Source organism: Triticum urartu, chromosome 2 (assembly GCF_003073215.2).
Source record: "Triticum urartu cultivar G1812 chromosome 2, Tu2.1, whole genome shotgun sequence".
Taxonomy (NCBI): Eukaryota; Viridiplantae; Streptophyta; class Magnoliopsida; order Poales; family Poaceae; genus Triticum; species Triticum urartu.
The window spans coordinates 604428945-604442139 of NC_053023.1; positions in this window are offsets into that span (position 1 = coordinate 604428945).

Genomic DNA, 13195 nt, shown 5'->3' on the forward strand with positions numbered 1-13195 from the left:
ACTCCGACTTGAAGTCAAAGATGCAATGAAGATGTCAGAGGACTGCCGTGCGCACCATCATGCCTTAAATCTAGTGTTGATGCATCTATCATTGACACAACTGAGGTCTACTCAGCTTCTTCAGCTGTTTGGGGGGGGCATACCTGGCCAGGCCTAGTGCCTTCTGAAGTGCTCTCAGTTTTGTATATTCTTTTGTCGGCGCGTTTATTTGCACTGGTGGCGAACTTTGATGCCCAGTGGATGTAATATGTGTGATAGCCGTGATAGCCTAGCGTAAGTTGCTTGCTTATTTATTTCCTTGTTATCTTGTTTATTTGTTTGCTTCTAGTCATTGCAGTTCTTTTTCCACGGTTTGCTAGTGGCTGCATTAACCTATTTTTTAAAACTAGGCCACAATAACCATGGGCTAATATTTACTGTAGTGACACTGGGCCTCCTACGGGCCGTAGAAACAGTGGGCCTTCTACGGGCCGTAGAAACAATGGACCTTCTACGGGTCGTATCATCAATGGGCCTTATACAGGCAGTATGATCGATGGCCAAACATGGGCCAATAACAGGCCGCATTATGGACGTAAACGGGCTAGAGTTGGAATCGTCCGTTCATGGGCCGACCATAATGGGCCATCGTTAATAGGCCGTATTTGATGACGCTATGAAAATAGCCCAACATATTAACGGACCACAAACGGGCTGACTGTAACCACGGGCTGAATTTGGCCCACAAGCAGAAAATGACAGTAGCGGGCCGTAAGTAAACGAATGCTAGAAATGAGCCCAAGAATAAATGGGCTCTGAGAAGGCCGAAAGATAACATGGGCTGGAAACGTCCCAACGGAATAACGGGCCATTAATGGGTATAAAGTGATACACTATTCATCACGGGCCAGTTTCACCACAGGTCGTTAATGGGTGTAAAGTGATACACTGTTCATTACGGGCCAATTTCACCACGGGCCGTTAGTAGGCCAAGAGTTACATAGGGCCTCATATGGGCCGAAAGACGTCATGGGCCATACATGGGCCAGAAGTGAAAACGGGCTGGAATCATATTGGATGGCCCAGATGACGCTACTGAGCCTAATTCGGATAGGGCGTAACGGGCCTTGGGTTAGCGGGCTGTAAATGGGCTATATTCGAACAGGCCGTTAACATGCTTTCCATGGGCCGGCCCGCAAGCTTTTGACCAAGTCAAACGGGCCGGCCTTTACACAGGAATGGGCCTCTGTTGGGCCGTCCCACATGTCAACGTATCATAGGCTTCTATCTGACCCACTGACGAGCTGACCCGTGTTTCGTCCGACCAATAAGAATTTTACACGTGGAAATTTCCCATTGGTCGGGGCTGTTAACGGGTTGTCGGATCCAAAACCCGACCCGATAGCTTAACAGCGTTCCGTTACGGTGGATGCAACGTGTCGGTCACCCTTGACGAAAGCACTTCTGTGACACGCGATTTATCGTCATGGAAGTGGACACTTCCGTGATGATAATTTTGGTAATGTCATGGAAGACTTCTACGACAACACATGTATGACTATCTTGATTCTGTCATAAATTTGTCATGGATGTACATGCATGACAAAAAAGCAACCTACTGTAACAAACACGTATCATCACGGAAGTGTATTTTTTTCTAGTGAATTGCCCTACACATGGTCTGAATTTATGGATGATTATACAAAACAATTATGCTAGATTGAATTTTGCTTCTAGAAATCTTTTAGATTCGGCCGCGGGAGGCACTTTTATGGAAATCACTTTAGGAGAAGCTACTAAACTCCTCGATAATATTAGGGTTAATTATTCTCAATGGCATACCGAGAGATCCACTAGTAAAAAGGTTCATGCGATAGAAGAGATTAATGTTTTGAGTGGAAAGATGGATGAACTTATGAAATTGTTTGCTAATAAGAGTGTTTCTTCTGATCCTAATGATATGCCTTTGTCCACTTTGATTGATAATAATAATGAATCTATGGATGTGAATTTTGTTGGTAGGAACAATTTTGATAACAACGCATATAGAGGAAATTATAATTGTAGGCCGTTTCCTAGTAATTCCTCCAATAATTATGGTAATTCCTACAACAACTCTTATGGAAATTTTAATAAGATGCCCTCCGATTTTGAGACTAGTGTTAAAGAATTTATGAATTCGCAAAAGAATTCCAATGCTTTGCTTGAAGAAAAATTGCTTAAGATTGATGAGTTGGCTAGGAACGTGGATAGAATTTATCTTGATGTTGATTCTTTGAAACGTAGATCTATTCCACCTAAGCATGACATCAATGAGTCTCTCAAAGCCATGAGAATTTCCATTGATGAGTGTAAAAAAAGAACCGCCATGATGCGTGCTAAAAAAGATTGCTTTGTGAAAGCGTGTTCTTCTAGTTTTCATGATAATAAAGATGTAGATCTAAAAGTGGTTGATGTGTCTCCTATTAAATCTTTGTTTTCCAATATGAATCTTTATAAAGATGGGACTGGAGATGAGTCAACTTTAGTTAAAAGGCGTCCCAATGATATGGAGTTTTTAGATCTTGATGCTAAAGTTAATAAAAGTGGGATTGAAGAGGTCAAAACTTTACATAGAAATGAACCCACTATTTTGGATTTCAAGGAATTTAATTATGATAATTGCTCTATGATAGATTTTATTTCCTTGTTGCAATCCGTCTTAAATTCTCCTCATACTTATTATCAAAACAAAGCTTTTACCAAACATATCGTTGATGCTTTAATGCAATCCTATGAGGAAAAGCTTGAATTAGAAGTTTCTATCCCTAGAAAAATTTATGATAAGTGGGAACCTACTATTAGAATTAAGATTAAAGATTGATACGACTCCAATGTATCTACTTTTCCAAACACTTTTGCCCTTGTTTTGGACTCTAACTTGCGTGATTTGAATGGAACTAACCCGGACTGACGCTGTTTTCAGCAGAATTGCCATGGTGTTATTTTTGTGCAGAAATAAAAGTTCTCAGAATGACCTGAAAATCAACGGAGATTATTTTTGGAATATATAAAAAATAATGGAAGAAGAATCCACGTCAGGAGGCCCACACCCTGTCCACGAGGGTGGGGGGCACGCCCCCTGCCTCGTGGGCCCCCTAACGCTCCACCGACCTCAACTCCAACTCCATATATTCGTGTTCGGGGAGAAAAAAATCAGAGAGAAGGATTCATCGCGTTTGACGATACGGAGCCGCCACCAAGCCCTAAACTCTCTCGGGAGGCTGATCTGGAGTCCGTTCGGGGCTCCGGAGAGGGGAATCCGTCGCCATCGTCATCATCAACCTTCCTCCATCACCAATTTCATGATGCTCACCGCCATGCGTGAGTAATTCCATCGTAGACTTGCTGGACGGTGATGGGTTGGATGATATTTATCATGTAATTGAGTTAGTTTTGTTAGGGTTTGATCCCTAGTATCCACTATGTTCTGAGATTGATGTTGCTATGACTTTGCTATGCTTAATGCTTGTCACTAGGGCCCGAGTGTCATGATTTCAGATCTGAACCTATTATGTTTTCATGAATATATGTGAGTTCTTGATCCTATCTTGCAAGTCTATAGTCACCTACTATGTGTTATGATCCGGCAACCCCAAAGTGACAATAATCAGGACCACTCCCGGTGATGACCATAGTTTGAGGAGTTCATGTATTCACTATGTGTTAATGCTTTGGTACGGTACTCTATTAAAAGGAGGCCTTAATATCCCTTAGTTTCCAATAGGACCCCGCTGCCACGGGAGGGTAGGATAAAAGATGTCATGCAAGTTCTTTTCCATAAGCACGTATGACTATATTCGGAATACATGCCTACATTACATTGATAAATTGGAGCTAGTTCTGTGTCACCCTATGTTATAACTGTTGCATGAATAATCGCATCCGGCATAATTCTCCATCACCCATCCAATGCCTACGAGCTTTTCATATATTGTTCTTCGCTTATTTACTTTTCCGTTGCTACTGTCACAATCACTACAAAACCCAAAAATATTACTTTTGCTACCGTTACCACTACTATCATATTACTTTGCTACTAAACACTTTGCTGCAGATATTAAGTTTCCAGGTGTGGTTGAATTGACAACTAGCTGCTAATAGTTGAGAATATTCTTTGGCTCCCCTTGGGTTGAATCAATAAATTTGGGTTGAATACTCTACCCTCGAAAACTATTGCGATCCCCTATACTTGTGGGTTATCAAGAACATTTTCTGGCGCCGTTGCCGGGGAGCATAGCTCTATTCTTTGAGTCACTTGGGATTTCTATCTGCTTATCATTATGAAGAACTTGAAAGATCAAAGAACCAAGATTTGTCGCTCAACTACGAGGGGAGGTAAGGAACTGCCATCTAGCTCTACACTTGATTCACCTTCTATTTTAAGTAACCTTGCGACACCTAAACCTGCTTCTTCTATTAATTCTGATATGTCGCATGTTATTGATAATGCCACTTCTGCTATGCATGATACTTATGATGAAACTACTTCTATGCTTGATACTATTGTGCCACTTGGTGAATTTCTTGATGAACAACTTGCTAGGGCTAGAGAGAATGAAATTATTGAAACTGATAATATTGATGAAAGTGATGATGAAGATTCTCCCCCTAGATATGAATTGCCTGTTGTGTCTATGGGTTATGTTATGGATGAAGAAACTGCTAGAGACTTTCTTGCCTAGAATGATAGAAGTGATCTTAAGAAACTATTAGCTAAGCTAAAAGAAAATCTCTGAATGCTAGAACGAAATATGATCCTGCTTGTACTACTTCACCTATCTTTATAACTGATAAGGATTATGATTTCTCTGTTGATCCTGAGATAATTAATTTTGTTGAATCTGATCCTTTTTATGGCTATGAATCTGAAACTGTTGTGGCACATCTTACTAAATTAAATGATATAACTACCCTGTTTAGTAATGATGAGAAAACTCGCTACTATTATATCCTTAAATTATTTCTGTTTTCATTAAAGGGTGATGCTAATATATGGTTTAATTCTCTTAATCCTGGTTGTGTGCATAGTCCCCAGGATATGATTTACTACTTCTCTGCTAAATATTTCTCCGCTCATAAGAAACAAGTTGTTTTAAGGGAAATATATAATTTTTGCAAATTGAAGAAGAGAGTCTCCCACAAGCTTGGGGGGGGGGGGCTTCTCCAATTACTTAATGCTTTGCCTGATCATCCTCTCAAGAAAAATTAAATACTTGATATCTTTTATAATGGACTAACCGATGCTTCCAGAGACCACCTGGATAGTTGTGCTGGTTGTGTTTTCAGGGAAAGAACAGTTGATCAAGCTTAAATTCTATTGAATAATATGTTGACCAATGAAAATAATTGGACACTTCCTGAACCAGCTCCTAAGCCAACTCCGAAGAGAAGGGGTATTCTATTTCTCAGTCCTGAAGATATGCAAGAGGCAAAGAAATCTATGGAAGAAAAATGTATAAAAGCTTAAGATGTTAAGAATTTACCTCCTGTTGAAGGAATACATGGTCTTAATTCATCACCTATTGAAGAAACACACGGTCTCGATAACCCGACCCAGGTAGTAAAGGTAAATTCTCTCTATAGATTTGTGAAGGTGATATTCCTTGTAATAAGTCTGCTAGCCAATGCTTAGATGAGTTTGATAATTTTACTATTAAACAAGAAAACTTCAATGCTTATGTTGGTAGACAATTGAAACATAATGCTTATATGATTGAACACTTGAGTGATTACATGGCTAGTATTAAAGGTGAACTTAAACTTATTAGCAAACATGCTTCTATGGTTACCACTCAAGTAGAACAAGTACTTAAATCTCAGAATGATTTGCTCAATGAATTGAATAGCAAGAATAAAGACTTTGTTGTTAGAGTTGCAACTAGAGGAGGTAAAGTGACTCAGGAACCTTTGTATCCTGAGAGCCACCCTAAGAGAATTGAGCAGGATTCTCACAGAAATAACATTGATGCACCTAGTCCTTCTAAGAGGAATAGAAAGAAAAATGATAGGACTTTGCATGCTTCTAGTGAACCTGTTGTTGACACACCTGAGAATCCCAATGATATTTCTATTTCTGATGCTAAAACACAATCTGGTAATGAACATGAACCTAGTGATAATGTTAATGATCATGTTCATGTTGATGCTCAACCTAGCAATAATAATGATGTAGAAATTGAACATGTTGTTGATCTTGATAACCCACAATCAAAGAATCAACTTTATGATAAGAGAGACTTTGTTGCTAGGAAGCATGGTAAAGAAAGAGAACCATGGGTTCAGAAACCCATGCCTTTTCCTCCTAAACCATCCAAGAAAAAGGATGATGAGGATTTTGAGCGCTTTGCTGAAATGATTAGACCTATCTTTTTGCGTATGCGTTTGACTGGTATGCTTAAAATGAATCCTTATGCTAAGTACATGAAGGACATTGTTACAAATAAGAGAAAGATACCAGAAGCTGAAATTCCACCATGCTTGCTAATTATACTTTTAAGGGTGGAATACCAAAGAAACTTGGAGATCCAGGAGTACCAACTATACCATGCTCCATTAAAAGAAATTATGTTAAAACTGCTTTATGTGATCTTGGAGCCGGTGTTAGTGTTATGCCTCTCTCTTTATATCGTAGACTTGATTTGAATAAGTTGACACCTACTGAAATATCTTTGCAAATGGCTGATAAATCAACTGCTATACTGTAACATCCCAAAATTCTAAATTTTGGAATGTTATATTAAATAGATAGTTTTGATTGTTGCTTATTTGTGATGTGTGGAATTGAGTGAAATTTGAAACTTTTCTTTATGAAAGTTAAATGAGAGGGAATAAAAGGACTTCCCCAAAATTTCATTTTGCATTTCTGATATCCGTGAATTCAAAATATTTTCAAATATAAAACCCTAGAGAGAAGATAACCTGACTTCTTCCATTTAAATAAATGAAAAGGGTTTCGAAGAGATTTGAATTTCATTCAAAAAATATTTCCAATTCATAAACTTCATGCAACTCAATGATTTTCATGAGAGAAGATAAAATAACTTCTTCAAATTATATGAAATATGAGTTGGAAGTTTAAAAGGATCAATTTAAAGTCCTTTTGAAAATTATTTTCAATTTGGAGTTATTTGGGTATTATTTAAATTATTTTTCTTCAAAAATAAAATATATGGAAATTAGGGTAAAATGATCCCCTACGTCAGAAAATTGGAGAGAAATAAATTCAAACTAATTTTTTTATTTTTTTTAAATGATTTTATTGGGATTTATTGCATCAGTAGCACTCTTTATTTTATCTAAATTTTTGTGCATTTATTTGATGCTGGAAAAATGTTCAGATCGTAGAAAATAATTTTCTGAAAATTTCGATATATAATAGGCCTATATACAATTTTACTTTATTTTTGTTATTCGATTTTCCTTATGTTTCTATTTTAAAAAAATTGTACATGCGGCCCATAATTATTTGTCGCCCACACGCGTAGCATAGTGGCAGCGGGCGCCTCATCTTATTTTTTTCTCCTATATGGGCCAGGCCCAGCCAGTCTTTTTCATTTGACCATATTTTGTTAAAAAAACTATAGCGCACGTGCCCCGGTCTAACTTTTAGCGCATGTTTTTTTTTCAAATTTCATCTACGTACGTATATGTTTAGTCCCACATTGCCTAGCCTCTAACCTCTAAAGCTCTTTTCCATCTATAAATATAGACCCATAGAGCCTCCAAAAATCATCCGATTCGGGTTAAATCAATATTTTTGGTTTGACTAGATTCATTAAAGAAAAATATTTTTTCTTCTATCCGACGGGACTTCTGAAAATTGTCTCCTCTCTCCGAAGTCGATTTTTCTCTACCTTATAAAGTTATCTTTTTTTGTTTTCGTTTTATACTTCTGTAGTTTATTATTTTCTAGACCAGTACGGTAGAATAATTAGATTATCAATTAGTCTTTCTATTTATATATTAGACCTAGATTTTTTTTTAGCCATGGCTATTTTTCTTCCGTAAAACAGCTTGGCCCTGATTTTTCAAATAGCCATAACTTTTTACTCGTTCATCCAAATTAGATGAAACCAGCGCCCTCTGTTGGAAAAGGCAGTGCCTAGGAGGCGCTTAGGCATGCCTAGGCGCTAGGAAATGACCAAACGCCTCGCCTAGGGCATAAATGGAGGACTAGGCAGGGAAAGCAAGGAATTTCCTACCCAAGCAAGAAATCATGCCACATACTGCACATATATGCCAAGCAGGTTATATTCCAGTGGGAGTAGCCGGTAATTACCTTATTCATATGCCCTAAATTAATATCAATACTCATATAAAAGTCACAAATACACTTCGAGTAAAAACTATATTACTGCCTAGGCCGCGCCTAGGGCGCTTAGGCACCGCCTAGGCACTAGGCAAAGGCCAACCGCCTCGCTTACGCTTATCGCCTTTTCCAACCTAGCGCCTATATTTTTGTCTTATTTTCACCTATCCAGTGAACCTGTCACATCAACTTTCTGAAATTTTCAAATTTTGCAATTTGTTCAGATTCATATTCAAATTTCTTTTGATCATAACTTGAGTTTTATAACTCCGATTTAATTGATTCTTTTTGCAAATCGAAGCTATTGACCTAAACTTTCTGATAAGGCCAAATTCACATAATTTTGGTAATGTTAGAAATTGTTTTATGTTGCAAGAGTTATTTTCTTGGTTTTGATGTTTTCCGAACTGTCTTCTTCGTTCTTCCCGATCTTTTGAGTGATTGCTTATGTGTTCTTACTATTGCTTGCTCACGATAGATTCAACGGAGTGTGAGGAGTAGAACTATCAGGATTTATGAGTCTGAATCATCTTCATCAACAGTACAAGGCAAGTTCACACTTTGATCATATCCCTTTATTACCTAGTTTTTATGCATTAGTTTCACCCTCAAACATTGCATGGTTAGGAATTGATAACATGTGGGTATTGGGAAGTACTTGATGAGGTAGGAACCCATTGTCCTGCATTCAAACCTTGGGAGTTACTTCTACGTTATGTTTATATTGCTATGCTATGCTCGTAGACGTGGTTTGGTTTGAGTGATTCATGACAGATGTGAGAGTTATTATTAACGGTTAACTTAAGGTGGCTACTTTAATACACATCTGGTGGAATGGTAAGGGGCACCCTGGACCACCCAGTGGTTTGCCCGGGCACCTGGAGAACCCAGTGTTTGCCCAAGGGGATCCCGAAGGACCCGTGTGATCACCCTATGGAATGCCACCCGGGCTCAAAGGGATCATAAGATTATTCATGCTAGAAACTTCTGTGTGCAGCCACAAGCCATTATGGGCTCTGACATAGTTGAGTAAGTTGCGTGAGCTCTTGAAGAGGTGGACTGGCAGATGTAGGGGGTTTGTAGGTGTACCGGTCTGCCCGGAGTAAAGAGTTAATGCTTGTGAAAGACTGTGTCTCGGTCATCCGTTTCTCAAACATCATGTAGTGCGAGAAATCCAACGGAGGAGATCGAGTCTTGTGGGGAAAAGTGTGTAAACCTCTGCAGAGTGTATAAACTAATCATGGTTAGCTGTGTCCCCGGTTGTGGACGTCTTGAGTCTCTAGTTCTTGAATTATCATGTTGATCTCAACACTTTATTTAATTAATTTGATGGGGTTAATGATTATTATTTTGGGATTGAGTTGGAGGAACCTTCTCAATATTTATCAACCAACTTTGTAGTTAAATAAAATATATTCCTTTGATGTAGGGAAAAATTGGCTTTTCGCAAAAACATTATAACCATGGAGCTTTTCCACCAGCCAAATATGCATGTAGTGATAGCCTTTATTCATCATTATCCTATGGTGTGAATTTGCCGGTACATTCAACGTACTGACCCTTTGTGGCTGCAACGTCTCATGTTGCAGGAATCTTACGACGAGTAAGTGATACGTTAGGGTTACGATTTCTACACTCAACTTTGTCGTTGGTGTTGATAGGAATCTACAACCTTGTTGTTACTTCCTCTATTTCGATTGAGGTGATAGTATTTACGTTACTTTATACATGTGATTTACCTCTGTTATAAATCCTTGAGTGTTGTGTGTGTCAGCATACCGATCCAGGGATGACACTTAAGCACAGAGACTTGAACCATTCGGGTCGGGTCGCTACAAGATGGTATCAGAGGACATTTTGTTTGTAGGACGTGACCCCTAGAAACTGGCAAGCCCATAGGAAATATTTTCTCTACAACTTCCTCTTCAAAAAGATCTTTTCCTCTCCTATTTTCTGAGCTTTACCAAATATTCCCTTTTAGTGAGACTATACCCCTTTTCCCCTTTTTGACCATGAAGATTCGACTGATGAGACCACAACAAGAAGTACAAGATATCGGACAACTAAGATCACTTCAGAATAAAGAGGATTTACCATGCATTATGATAATGGAAACTATAAGGGTTGAAGATTCTGAAGGCTAGGAGAATTAGAATGGCTTTGAAGAATTCCCAAAGTGTAGTGACTTGGAAGGCTCTGAATAGGATCCACTTAAGTTATTCTCGTACCCTTCTAAATTTCTTTACCAAAGAACCCCTGGCTTACATATTTTAGATGAAGAGCTTCACCCTGAACCAAATACAACACTACGAAGACTTTTCCTATGATCCAGTCTTATGGAATTTGTCAGACTATTGAAGTTGCCGAATACTTGAGATGTAGGCGTATTGGAGAAAGACCAGAACATGGAGAGTTAAAAACTCGAAGTTTTTGTCAAGAAAACCCTAAGGCAGAGACATAAATTATGGAAGATAGCTCATGGTAATGACAAGGGAAGAAACACGGCTATCCATGATGTTATCGCCACTTATGCTATTATCACCGTGTTGAGTTAAGCATGCTTATGCATGGACGGATTGGATGGTAGAAGGCTAATGGAGCATTTGTCAGTGAAAGATGAAGTTTTAACCTTAGTTGGTGTATCACCAGGATCTGGAGTGTTAAGGATTTTAAGATGGACCTGCAGGAAGCCATATTTGACAAAGAAGTGTTTCGCGAAGAAACTCAGGACCCAGAAGCTGAAGGTAGCCAAGCTGGAGGAGTAAAACCTCGAGATACCGGAGATTCCTCAGGAACTGAAGGACAGTAGGACCATGGTTCATGCCAAGGATGTTGAAACCCCGAAGTTTGGAACGCAACTCCAGAAATGTTAAAGGACGTCACGAGAGACTTCGCGACAACAGAGATGATCTGGAAAAAGGACTCGAGAAGGATAAGCACGATCGGAAGGAGCCATCGGATACATGAACAAGACTTGAAGAGTTTGGTGACGTTGAAGATTTATTGACCTTTAGAAGACCAAACCCCTGTTCTATACATATGTTAGGTGTGACGATTGTGAGCTTTCATTTGTTTGTTGTTTTCCGACAGCCACGATAAAATATGTCTTTTCAAAACTGTTGTTTGCATTGTGTGTATCCCTCTCTATCTCTCTTATCTCACCCCAAACCCATGGACCCAATAGAGGATGAATGGAGATGAACTCATACTTTCTGGACCAAAGAGTCAATTGGAGACGGACCGATGGATTTAGAACATGGAGGATCACGTGAAGAATAACACTATAGCTGGAAAGGATATGACCCAGCATACTCTTTAGTGCTTTGAAAGAGGTGCTGCTATTTGGTGGAGGATGTAACAAACCATCAATGGATGGCAAGGAGTAACCACTTGGAAAGAATTTAAGTTGACTCTGCTAAGTCTCGGCTTGTGTCCCAGGAATTGAAGCCTTATGGATATGATATGAGGAGACCTTGTGCATGCAAGATCTATGAAGAAATAGGACACACCCATACAGAACACAAGGATGAATGCCCTAACTGTGAAGGAAGTCACACAGCTGAAGAATGCCCAACTAGGCAGATTACTTGTTTCTTATGTGGAGGGACTACCCACTACCTTGCTCAGTGTCACATTTACCCCGTGGTTCAAAGAACCATCCAGCAGAAGCAAGAAGCAATAAAAAGAGCCCTCATGGAAATTTTAGAAGAACCAGTGATGAAGGAAGAGGTGGAGGACACACCCAAAGCAGACCCAATTAAACCCTGCACCAAGTCATGCTATTCATGTGGAGAAGAAGGACACATCTCTCAGAATTGTCTGATTGGAGATCTAGTAGAATTCCCGCCAGAGGAAGTAGAGTATGACCCACAGGAAATAGAAGCCCTGATTGGAACGGAAAAGTCCAGGAAGAGAAATAGATTGGATTCCAGGAAGGACCTGAGTCATATCACCTGTTTCAGGTGCAAGGAGCCAGGGCACTATTTCAGCGGTTGCCCAAAAAGGAAACCTTGAGACTTGTCAGAGGTAATATGTTTTCGTTGTAATGAACTCGGGCACTTTGCCAGAGATTGTCCCGAAGAGAAGGAGGCTTGTACTAAATAGCTAAGTCTGTGAGAAGTATAGTAGTAGAAGTGAGAACATTTTCTTTTATATTGAGGCGATGAGTTGAGACATGTAATGGAAAAAACAAGAGATTGTAATCGCTGGAGAATCAATAAAGATAGCATCATTGGTACTGATTTGGATTTTATGAGAAGCTACTCTATGAAGAAAGATTGTTGACCATTTTCAAGGATATGAGAAATATGGTCTATGGATGAAGTTGTGCATCTCAAGGGTGGTAGTACCCTGTGAGGACCCTTGACCCCTGGAAAAGATAATGATATTCCACGGAATGGATTTCGGACAAAATAAGTATGAGTTTTGTCTCAATACGTGGGATACCCCAAGAGTATGAAGGGATGGAGTACTATTGGATAAAAAGGAGGTAGAATGTTGGATATGGAGTAATTGTAACTCCATGATGAGTCTGAGTAATCACGTCTTAGTTTGGAACCAATAGAAGGAAGAAGGACAGTACAATTGGATGGAATTAAGAATGCTAGGAAGCTGGAAGTTGGAATAACGAGCAGTTGCTCTGATGATGAGTTCAAGGTTTACAAGTGATGAGATGGGCCGTAACCCACAGGCTCCAGGACCTGCCAAGAAGCAAGCACACTCTTGCTGAAGGAAAAAAAAACCTTGGAATGAGATATGACTTTATCAACAGACGATTTTATAGGAGTTTACGTAAAACCTGAGAGTGTGAAGAAATGATAGATGTTTTGTTTGGCATGCAGAATCAATTTTTCCGAACTTAGTTCG